Below are 10,721 nucleotides of genomic sequence, written 5' to 3' on the forward strand. Positions count from 1 at the left end.
TGCACATCTGTGTACATTTTCACTAAAAAATTAGAAATGCTTAATATTTAATGAAATTATGTTTTTACTATTCTATAACCTTTTTATTTTTAGAATTTAATATTTTTACTTCAAGTACAGTATATTTTTTTGTCTTAAACTCTTTGTTAAAAGGGTAAAATGAAGAAAAATAACAAAAATTTCTTTTCTAAGATGACTTTATTAACTCCAACAATCCTTTACCTCATTCACCAATAACTCGCAAATTTTTCCACATTTAGAATGCTTTTTGTACACTATGGGTATGATATGTGTCAAAACATAGAATGATACAAAGAGTGGTCTTTTCAACACATTGAACACAATAAAAAGTTTGCTTTCTTTTATTTTTGCCTTTACCTTTCACCAAGCAAGTCTTTGGCAAGATAGAGCATAAACACATGGGGGTTTGTGATTTTTATCAACATATTGGTCTGGAAAATGGCTTTCATTTAATCTAGAATCTATTGGATTTGAAAATCTACCCGTTCTTTGAGTTTTGCATAGTGCTAATAACTTCTCCCTGAATTTGTTCTGATCCAGCTTAGCAGTGGGATTCTGAATGTTGTTGCATATGTTTCATTCTACCGATGCAGCTTCAACCATAAAATGTCAAATGGGTTGATACCATTTCTGACTCTCTTTTGAAAGGATATGTTGAGCAAAGTTGATCAAACTTATCAACACCCATATACTTATTGTATTCCACATGAACACATGGCTTGTCTATTTCTCTGCCACCCTTTTTAGAATGAAGTTTCACTTTACGTGTACCCACTGTCGCAAGACTTGACAGTAAATCAACCCTGCTTGTGTCTTGCCAAGAACAAAAAAGAATTTTACCATCATTCCTCACCCATGTTATGAGTAGAGCTCCCTTTTTCATTGTTATTTGTTTCATATCAGTTGACAAATGCTTTTTATTCACCCTAACTGTTCCACAAGATAAAGCTTTATTCTGAAGTAGTTTATTAAAAAGGGATACTTATAAAAACTGTCTATGTAAATAATTTGGTATTTGTTTTCATAACCCTCTAACAAAGATAGAACAACATGATTACCCAACCCATGTGATGGTTGACGAGCAGTCTTCCCCAATATACACACTAAATTTAGTATGTAACCAGTATGAGCATCTGTCAAAGACCATACTTTTATTCCCAATTTAGTTAAGGCTTTGATGGTAAATATTGTTTGAAAAATAATCTTCCTTTAAATTTTATCCTGCAAGTGGTATTTTTAGCTTCACTTCAGATGCAGGTCTTCTGAAAGTTATTTACATTTTATAATGACACATTTGCTTTTATGGTTTTACTTGAATATTCTTTTATTCTTAATTTGTATAAATGATATCTGCGTCAATGACCTCTGATGTCAGGAAACTTTAATTCAATCAATTCTCTGTTGCTAACATAGTACTTTCCACGTAAATCTTTTACCATATCTAAAATTGTCCTAATCTTAGAGAGCCTATCATTTCCATCTTTGTGATCATTAACACTAAAATAAATAGTTGATCTAATCAACTGTTATTTATTCCTAGAAAATTCTCTGAATCCAGAGGTATCAAATAAAAAGCTATTTTCACTCAAGTATCTTTCAGTTAGCTTATATATATACCTATTGCTATTTCAAAAGCAACAACAGCTTTTATATCATTAACAATCACATCTGACCATCGATGGTTTTTTTTTTATCTTTCAGGTTAAAGTTTTTTTTTAGCAATCATTGATTCAAAATACTTATTAGTTTCTTTTACAATTTCGTAAATTTTTTTCTGGAAAAAATCTTGTGAAACACTAATATGGATTTGAGTTTTCAAAGTTTATTTTTTTATAAAGAACTATGTTATAAAAAGACATTTCATAATTTTGTGGTATTATTGTTGTTATAATTCATTCTATTCCACCCCTCCAATGGTCCAGCACTTTGCTGCATTGGAGGGGCTTGAGTTCTAATGATGAGCTGGGCAATGGTGGTGGGGTGATTATCCACCCTGGCAGGTTCAACCATAACACTAAACCCAGTTCTGAGAGACTAGACTAAGACTGGACCTCTATAAGACTGCCTTATTTCAGCTTTTCTCTTCTTGCTCTATATGAATTTTGTTGACGACCATTATTAAAACATTGACCAGTTTTTGTATATACTGTACTTCAAATTTAGACGCCATCACCCTCTGGCAGACCCCAGTGGGTGCAGACTTAGTCTATTATGAGTGAGGCTCCAGTGATCTAGTTTCAACTCATCCCATATTTGTGGGTAATGGGTGATGCCCGGAACTGGAGTCGTTGGTGGGAGGGTAACTATCCCCCTTGACCAATGTACACCAACCTAAAGAGAGGCAGCCCCTCGCTAATAGAGGACTTTTCGCCGCTGAAAACTCTTCTCACGTTGAGGCACATGCGAGAGGAGGACTGACATCCTCTGATAAGAGGTGGATAACTGGCTTGCTCCTTCCTTAGAAAACAACCTTTCAGGTGACGACCTCGAAAATACAAGCATAGACCTCGGTATTGACAACTCCAATTCGGGTTCTAATATAGTAACCTTAGAACCATATTCACATTATGTAAAGAACGATTATAAGAAAACATCAAAGAAGAAAAGAGAGAGAGAGAGAGAGAGAGAGAGAGAGAGAGAGAGAGAGAGAGAGAGAGAGAGAGAGAGAGAGAGAGAGAGAGATAAGAAATGATGATGGGACAGAAAAATATAGTAAAGCAGAAATATTACCTGGTAACTATGGAAAAATTTTGATTTTAGAATTTGAACATGGTAGGTATTGAAATATGAATGTTTTTAAAGCCAATAGGGAAATAGTAAAAGTATGTGGGGGCAGCCAAAAATTCTTCCCCAGGAAAATGGAAATCTCTTGATAGAGACACTATCCCCCATACAAAGTGTAAGATAGAGAGAACTTTCAACTTTGGATGGTCATATCATCAAATGCTTTTCTCACACCATTTTTAACCAGAGTAGGGGTGTGATATATGGTCCAGTTACTAGATATAGAGGAAAAGGGAATTGAAGATGAACTGGACAGCCAAGGAGTAGTAAAAGTAGTTGGAATGAGCAAGTCAAAGAACGTGTTCCTATAGCAACTTTAGTTTTAACTTTTGATCAATGTAGGCTACCAAATTTTATTAAAAGCTCGTTGGCTATATTTGAGGTGGAACTATACATCCCTTCACCATTGCAATGTTATCATTGCCAAATCTTTGGCCTTTTAAGCCAGATATGCATGAAAAACTAAATAACCCAGCTTTTTGTGCCAAGTTGTATACATTGTGGAGAAACACACCAAGCTGTGTTTTAAGTTTATTTTTGAAAAATAAATTCAGGCCATTAGGACCATGGAAAGGGTTACTTTTAAAGAGGCTCGTAAAAGAGCTTTTGAAAAGCAAATAAGGCTAGGACAACCTTTTTCACTGGTTTAGAAGAAAAACTTGCTAAAGCACACTAACGAAAATAGTTAAAGATGATGAAAGTCTGGATTGAAAATTTATATTCAGAAAATGTAGAAAAATCAAAACAGACACTTAAAATATCAGAAAGATATACAAAAGCCATATGTTATCATTTTAACCAATAGTACTAACCTCTCTCAATCCATGTCCTTGCCTGATCTGATGGAGGTTCTGCTTACAACCAATTTACCCGGTGCACCTGTAGTGGAGAAGGTGCAAAAACATGGTAGCTCTTGAACTTTTAATAAAAAAAAAGAGAGAACTCCATCTCTCTCGACTCCTTCCATAAGAAACATTAAAGTTATGACTCCAAATAAATATGATATCTTGTCTGCTGATGTTTCTGATCAACTGGAAGACAACTTGAATAAGTCAGAAATTCAAGTTGAGGTCCACCTTCAACCTCACCAATTAGATCATAAGGACAAAGAAAATGAAACAAAAAACCCAATATATCAAGATCCTCTCTAGAGAAACTACTGGGAAATAGTGTTAGATCAAAGATTGCTAAGGTGTCTTCAAAAAAATAAACCATAGTTTTTTCCTACATTCTGCAATGGAATTGTCAGGGTTTAAGGGCTAAATATGAAGAATTTGAGCTCCTCATTCATGAGTACTCTCCAATAATTGTACAGTATGTCTATAGGAGAGCAAGCTCGATGCTAATACTTCTTGTCTTCGAGAATATGTTAGCTATAGGACCTCTGTACCTCTCTGCAGGCAGTGGTTGTACAAATAGATGCAGGGAAAAAAATACACAATCGGCTCACTTTACTTGCCTCCAAATTATAACATCTCGTATGATAATTTATTAGAGGTGATTCAACAACTCCCACAAACGCAAGGGGTAATATTATGTCATTAGTGTTGGGGAATGAAGTTGCAGGATTCCTTAATACAAGAGAGCTCACTCACTTTCATGTTCAAACAGGTACCTTGTCATACATTGACCTATCAATTGCAAGCTCTAACTGTCTTCTCAATTTTGATTGGAGAACATTAGATGAATGGCATACTAGTGATCATGCACCAATCATTATAAACACCATCAATGGTCCACCATTACGGAGATTGCCACGATGGAATCTTGACAAGGCAGACTGGGATAGATTTCGTGAGCTAAGCAAAATTAAAGATAATGCAGAACAGTTTGAAAGCGTTGATGAAGCCACAGACTTATTGAATAGAACTCTTCATGCAGCAGGAGTAGAGTCGATTCAATTCTCAAAACAACAGGGTTGTTCAAATGACGACCAGTCCTCTGGTGGTCTTCAGAACTCGCTGCCCTGCACAGAGCGTCAGGAATGTCTTTAACTAGATTGCGCAGAGGCCATACTGAGGAGAATTTAATTATATACAAACAATGTAGAGGACAGTTCTGTCGTGCCATGAAAGAAGCAAGTTGCCAGTCTTGGGTGTCTTTTTTTCCTCCATCAACAGTAGAACACCACCATCTTCTGTGTGGATGAAAGTAAGAAAGATAGCAGGCAAATTCAACCAAACAACCACCAGTGTTGAAGGTGAATGATCAGTATGTGACTGGAGCAACTGAGGTTAGCAACACCCTGGCTGATCATTTCTCAAATGTATCATGCAAGTGTGTAGCAGCTCTTGGTCCCCAGTAGAGGAGCATTGAAGAAAAGTAAATTTTAAATTTTGCAACAAGAAGGGAAGAGTCATACAATTCTCCTTTTACTGAAAGAGAATTTCATTCCGCACTTGCCACTTGTAATGATACAGCCCCTGGACCCGATGGAATTCTATATGCAATAAAAATGTACCAGGTAATACCAAGTTAGTCATTTTTAAGCATTATTAACAGGGTATGGCGTGATCAAAGTTATCCAAGTGTTTGGGAACTAGCCATTCTTTTAGCCTTTTTAAAACCCTGGTAAGGATAAGTTTTTAGCAGCAAACTATTGACCAATTGCATTGACATATGGTTTATGTAAGATCATGGAGAAGATGGTCAATGTAAGACTGATGTGGTGCCTGGAAAAGAAGGGTATTTTATCCCCTATTCAGTGTGGATTTCGAAAAATGCACTCAACGACTGATATGTTGATACAACTTGAATCTCTATTTGTGAACCCTTTGCTTCCAAACAGCACCCTGTAACAGTCTTTTTGGACATTGAAAAGACATATGATACTGCGGGGAGATATGGTATACTTAAAACCATTCATAATTTAGGATTACAAGGAGAGCTACCATCGTTCGTTCAATAATTTATTTCACAAATTTTTTCAAGTGATAGTGGGGGAAGCTCTATCAGAGGAAATGTGCAGAAGGAGTTCCCTAGGGTATTGTGCTAAGTGTAACCATATTTGCACTAGCCATTAATGGGATATCCTCAGTCATTCCTCAAGATATTCTCTCAACACTATCTGTAGATGATCTCTCCATATCATTTGCTGGAGCTAGAATAGCAATGGTCGAGAGAAAACTAAAACTCTCAATGGAAAAAAAATATTTAGTGGGGTGATATGAATGGGGATCCAAGTTTTCAACAAGCAAAAGTACTATTGTCCATTTCTCTGGTATTCGGAGAGTACATCCAGACCCGGATCTATACATCAAAGGTCAACGGATCCCATGTGTAAGTGAAGCTAGATTTCTAGGATTGATATTTAATTGTAGGCTTACATGGGTTCATCACCTCAAAGGTTTAAAATTAAAGTGTTTTGAGGCTCTGAATCTAAAATTTTTGTCTTACATCGTATGGGCAGACCGCAAAACTATTCTAAATTTATACAAGGCCTTAATTTTTCAAAAATTAGTTGTGGGTGTGTGAGATATATCCCTCAGCCGCCCCAAGGCGACTAAAATTTTTTGATTGCATACACCATACTGGTATCAGATTGGCCACATGAGCCTTTAGAACTTCGCCTATCCCAAGCAACCTTGTTGACGCTGAAGATCTTTACCGAAAGTCTTCTTTATTCGGTATTGGTTTAGGTTGCAAAGACTTTCTAATTCTTTAGCCTATCAGACTGCAAACCTTGTAAGGCACTTGACATACTTTGAGTTACTCCCAAAATCTCAACCTTATGGTTTTCTGGTGAAACAATTGATACACAGTCTTCATATACAGTATTTAGAACTAAGGTGCTCCCATATAAGGTATCATCAATGCCTCCATCCATGAAAATTACCAGAGGTATCTTTTTGTAAATATTTTATTGGAATTGAAAAGAATATGACTGACTTAGAAGCCAGGTCTCTTTTTAAGGAACATGTTGCACAACATAGGGAATCGCCTTTTATATATACTTACGGCTCCAAATCCAATGCTGGCGTTGGATTTGGAGTATATAGTAATGCTTTTAATTGTATAGGTGCACTTCCTCTAACAGCCTCCATATATACTGCCGAACTATATAGCATACTAACTACTATTGAAAAAATATCGTTTTAGTGATGCAAGGAGTGTCCTTAGTTTTAGAAGTTTTTAATTCCAGTAACCCTTTAGTTTTAAAGATTTTAGAATGGCTTTTTATTATTGGACTGGTAGGTATAACAGTTAAATTTTGCTGTGTTCCGGCACACGTAGGTTCGTCTGGAAACGAGAAGGCAGATTTACTGGCAAAGAATGCTTCAGCTGAGTTGCGACCAAGAAGGTATCCCATTCTTTGTGATGATTGTTTACCCAACATTAAGAATTTGATTTCTAATAATTGTCAAGAGCATTGGAATAGTTTAGTTGAAAATAACATGCCAGAATTAACAGATGTTGCATCCTCCTGGAAGCATAACACGATGCCCAGAAAGTGGGAGACTACTTTTTGTCCTCTCCGCATTGGTCACACTCGGTTATCACATGAATATTTGCTGACTGGCCAATACTAGCCATATTGTGAAGATTGTTTGGTTCCCTTGACAGTAGTAGCAAAAGAAATAGATAGCTGTTTGAGGCTCGAGGTGAGGATGGCAGGTTCATCCTTGCTAAGATTTTTGGACCTGATGTGTCCTACCATGCTAATTGTATTTTTAGCTTTATTTCAGAAGGAAGTCTAATGAAAGCTAATTAACTTTTAAAATGACATCTTTGCTATCATGGTTTTAATTGAATATTCTTTTATTCTTTATTTATGAATGAATGATATCGGCGTCAATGACCTTACAAGTCAGGATGACAGAAAACTTCAAATCAATCAAACACTCTATTCCATCATAAGGAATTTGTCACATCAACTGTGGGTGATGAGTGCGTTGCTGGGACATCTTTATTTATATCCTCACCAGTGGTATTATCAATCATCATTTGGTTCATCAATATCTGACCCAAATTATGAATCAGATCCAAATAATATGTTATAAATTTCTTTTAAAGATACTTATCGAGAAGTTGAGACCATCTTAAACCTATAAAAGACAAAAAAAAAAAAAATAAATAAATAAAATAAATCCTACACCCAGAGTTAAAGGGAAATATTGAAAGGGCATCCAGTAGACTGATAAAAGCAAAGCAATATTGAGTATTTTGCCAATGATAGAAAGTGCCATAATTTACAAATTAATATGAAGTTTACCCTGTTGTAAAACAAGCATTTATTAACAATTTGTATCACAAGATTATGCCGTATAAAAACAAAGGGACCGATAGGCAGCCAATAAAAACTGAACGTCTGCTGACGAATGTAAACAAAGCTTTGGGTTTAGGGCACGAAACTTCTTTTACTCGTAAATGTTTTTGTTATTTGACTAATATTTATTCAATTAAGTAAATGTATATATTAATATCTGGAAACGCCATTATCTGTCATATTTTGAACTTCAAATACTATGAAATACGTTTATATCCGTGTAGTTGTCATGACAACTGTTCAGATCTGATGTAAACAAACTTTCACTTCCGGTAAACAAACTTTGGATAAATCTATGAATAATATTGATTTACTGTATATAGCAAAGTACTTATACTATCGTAAGTCATGCATATATATCATAATTTCATATTTTTGTAAAAATAACAAAAACTTACCAAAATCACCAAGTGGCTGGGAGAAGAATAACGAAAGCTTCAGAGAGTGGGTAGTCCATAAAATTGGCAACAGATGGCAGTATGAAGTTAGATACACCTTTGGCAAAAGGCGCTAAGCTTGAAATTCCTTCCGCGGTGTGGAGTAACTTTATACTTCGCAGCAAAAGATTATGAATCTTAAGTAATCTAAAGTCATTCTCCACAGTGAAAGGTTTTAGGATAGAAAGTATGAGCTTCTGATCACTGGTTCCCCTCACTTTCCCCTAAACTCAAATTCTTATCTTGAACCTCAATTATTCATTTCAAACATTTCAAAAGGCTTCCTTTCCATGTGTGATGTTCTGACCAGTTGTCAAAAAGTTATTGATTTTTCTCACTGACTAAATTACAAACCAAATATTCATTTCACACAGTGTTTGATTAAACATGCTACAGTTATTTCTCCTAAATAGCTTATCCAAAACTTAGTGTGTTGTGAACACCTACTGTAGGTCTTAGACCTGCAACTTTTCAGGTTCATATTACAAGCTTTAGGGGAAGACCCAATTTTCTGCAATGATGCTGTTTTGTCTTGAAATATGTAGCACCTAAACTTATAAAAACAAGAATTTGTTGAATTAATTCCTTTTAAATAGGATACAAATACTTTGCCTCAGGGCCCCAAAATCTAGTGGTGAGTACCACTTACAAATGAAGTCCATCATATATAAAACATTTTGACTTTAGTTTTGATTGAGTTTTTTCTTAAAAAGCTGAGATCTTTTCGGTGGCTTTAATAATTTTTTTCCATATTAAAACAGAAAACTTTAATTCAAATAATTAACCACTTTTCCAGAGGGAAGATTGATAAATCAACTCTTTAAAATTAATCATATCAAATAATTTGGAAAATTTTATTTTGTCATTGCACTTCAACATTTTGTCAATACTGTATATATTTCAGAGCTATAAAACACACACTATAACATTGTAATAAAAAAATTTAAGACCATATGATTGTAGAAACTCATTTCCTACAATGTACATAAAGACACTCTTTGCCTAGGTAATCTATAACCAACCTGCACTATGATGGGATTAATGTAGTGGTCTGCATGCAATAAACAGCCATTACCTTAACCACCTGTCAATATACTTTTGCTATGCCTTGCCGCATGCAATATTCAGTACAATAATAAATCAGTATAAAAGTCTGTCCATAATTCTTTTGAAATGATAGCTGTAGAATAGAGTTCCATATTATACAATGCAACACACAAGAGATAAATTTCCATTAAGGAATTACAGATGTTATCAGCTAGTTACATAAGAATTCTTAGACTGATTGACCCTAGGAAGAAAGTGATGGCCTTAAATGTTGATGTATGACTTGACAAGAATCACTAATGAGACTATTAACATGTAGCTATTGCTCTTCATATTAGTAAGTAAAGCTAAACTTCTTTATGTGATACTTATAAGCATACTCGATGAAGGAGAGGTATCATTCAGTGTAGATTACGCAGGATTTCTGTGAATGAATAAATGCATGTTACTTCTTGTACAGTATGGTAAAATAAGTCAAATCTTAAGACTAAATGCTATGCAAATTAGATGGTCATTAATCTTACAGAAAGGAAACTATGTATACACAATGGTTTTAATATTTTAAAAGAATATGGTTTCCACAGAATCCTTATGTTGTATTGTACTGATATGGTAGAACCTCGTTATAAATAACTTTGAATACATGCTTAAATATTTAATAAAAGCTGTATTGGGCTATAAGTGTTGCATTGGCCTGCGAGCAAAAATTTAAGGGTGTATGGGCATTTTTCGTGGACAAGTACATACGAGACTAGTCATGCGGTGCCTAAATGTCACTCGGCAAGTGTTTACCCAGATAAGGCTTTGGCAGGTTAATCAGCAAATCTATTAACTGATAATGCAGTGTTTCATTTCCATGCCATTTTTAAGAAAGGCAAAAGCAGTCATCTCTATACAGGGTTCTTGTCAAACTTGAACGTAAGAGTAAAAAATATGATCAAATTGGAATGTAGTTTCCATGCTGGAGCCTTGGGAAAACTTTTTACCCGGTTAGAGTGTATCTCTCTGTACTCTATTTCTAATTCTCTTCTTAACTTCAGCCTCCTCCTAATTACATAAACTTTCTTCTGTCTTGCTGTCCAAACTCCATGAGTAATATTTCATATATTTATTTGTTTATTTATAATTATTATTGTTGAAGAAAATTAGTTGTAGCACTGGTGGGG

The 10,721-nt window shown here is 35.0% G+C and overlaps 1 protein-coding gene and 1 pseudogene across 2 annotated transcripts in view; both read right to left on the minus strand.

Moving 5' to 3' along the window:
- Positions 1 to 218: 218 nt before the first annotated feature.
- On the minus strand, positions 219 to 2,982 carry LOC137628542 (piggyBac transposable element-derived protein 4-like; annotated as a pseudogene).
- Positions 2,983 to 9,348: 6,366 nt separating this feature from the next.
- Positions 9,349 to 10,721, minus strand: part of Smyd5 (SET and MYND domain containing, class 5) — a 340,355-nt gene continuing 338,982 nt past the window's right edge. For both annotated transcript variants that reach the window (XM_068360043.1, XM_068360042.1), the window contains one exon: positions 9,349 to 9,979. The gene's annotated coding sequence lies outside the window, so the exon portion shown is untranslated. The remainder of the gene's footprint in view (positions 9,980 to 10,721) is intronic.

This window comes from Palaemon carinicauda, chromosome 36, assembly GCF_036898095.1.
Source record: "Palaemon carinicauda isolate YSFRI2023 chromosome 36, ASM3689809v2, whole genome shotgun sequence".
In the NCBI taxonomy this organism is placed as follows: domain Eukaryota; kingdom Metazoa; phylum Arthropoda; class Malacostraca; order Decapoda; family Palaemonidae; genus Palaemon; species Palaemon carinicauda.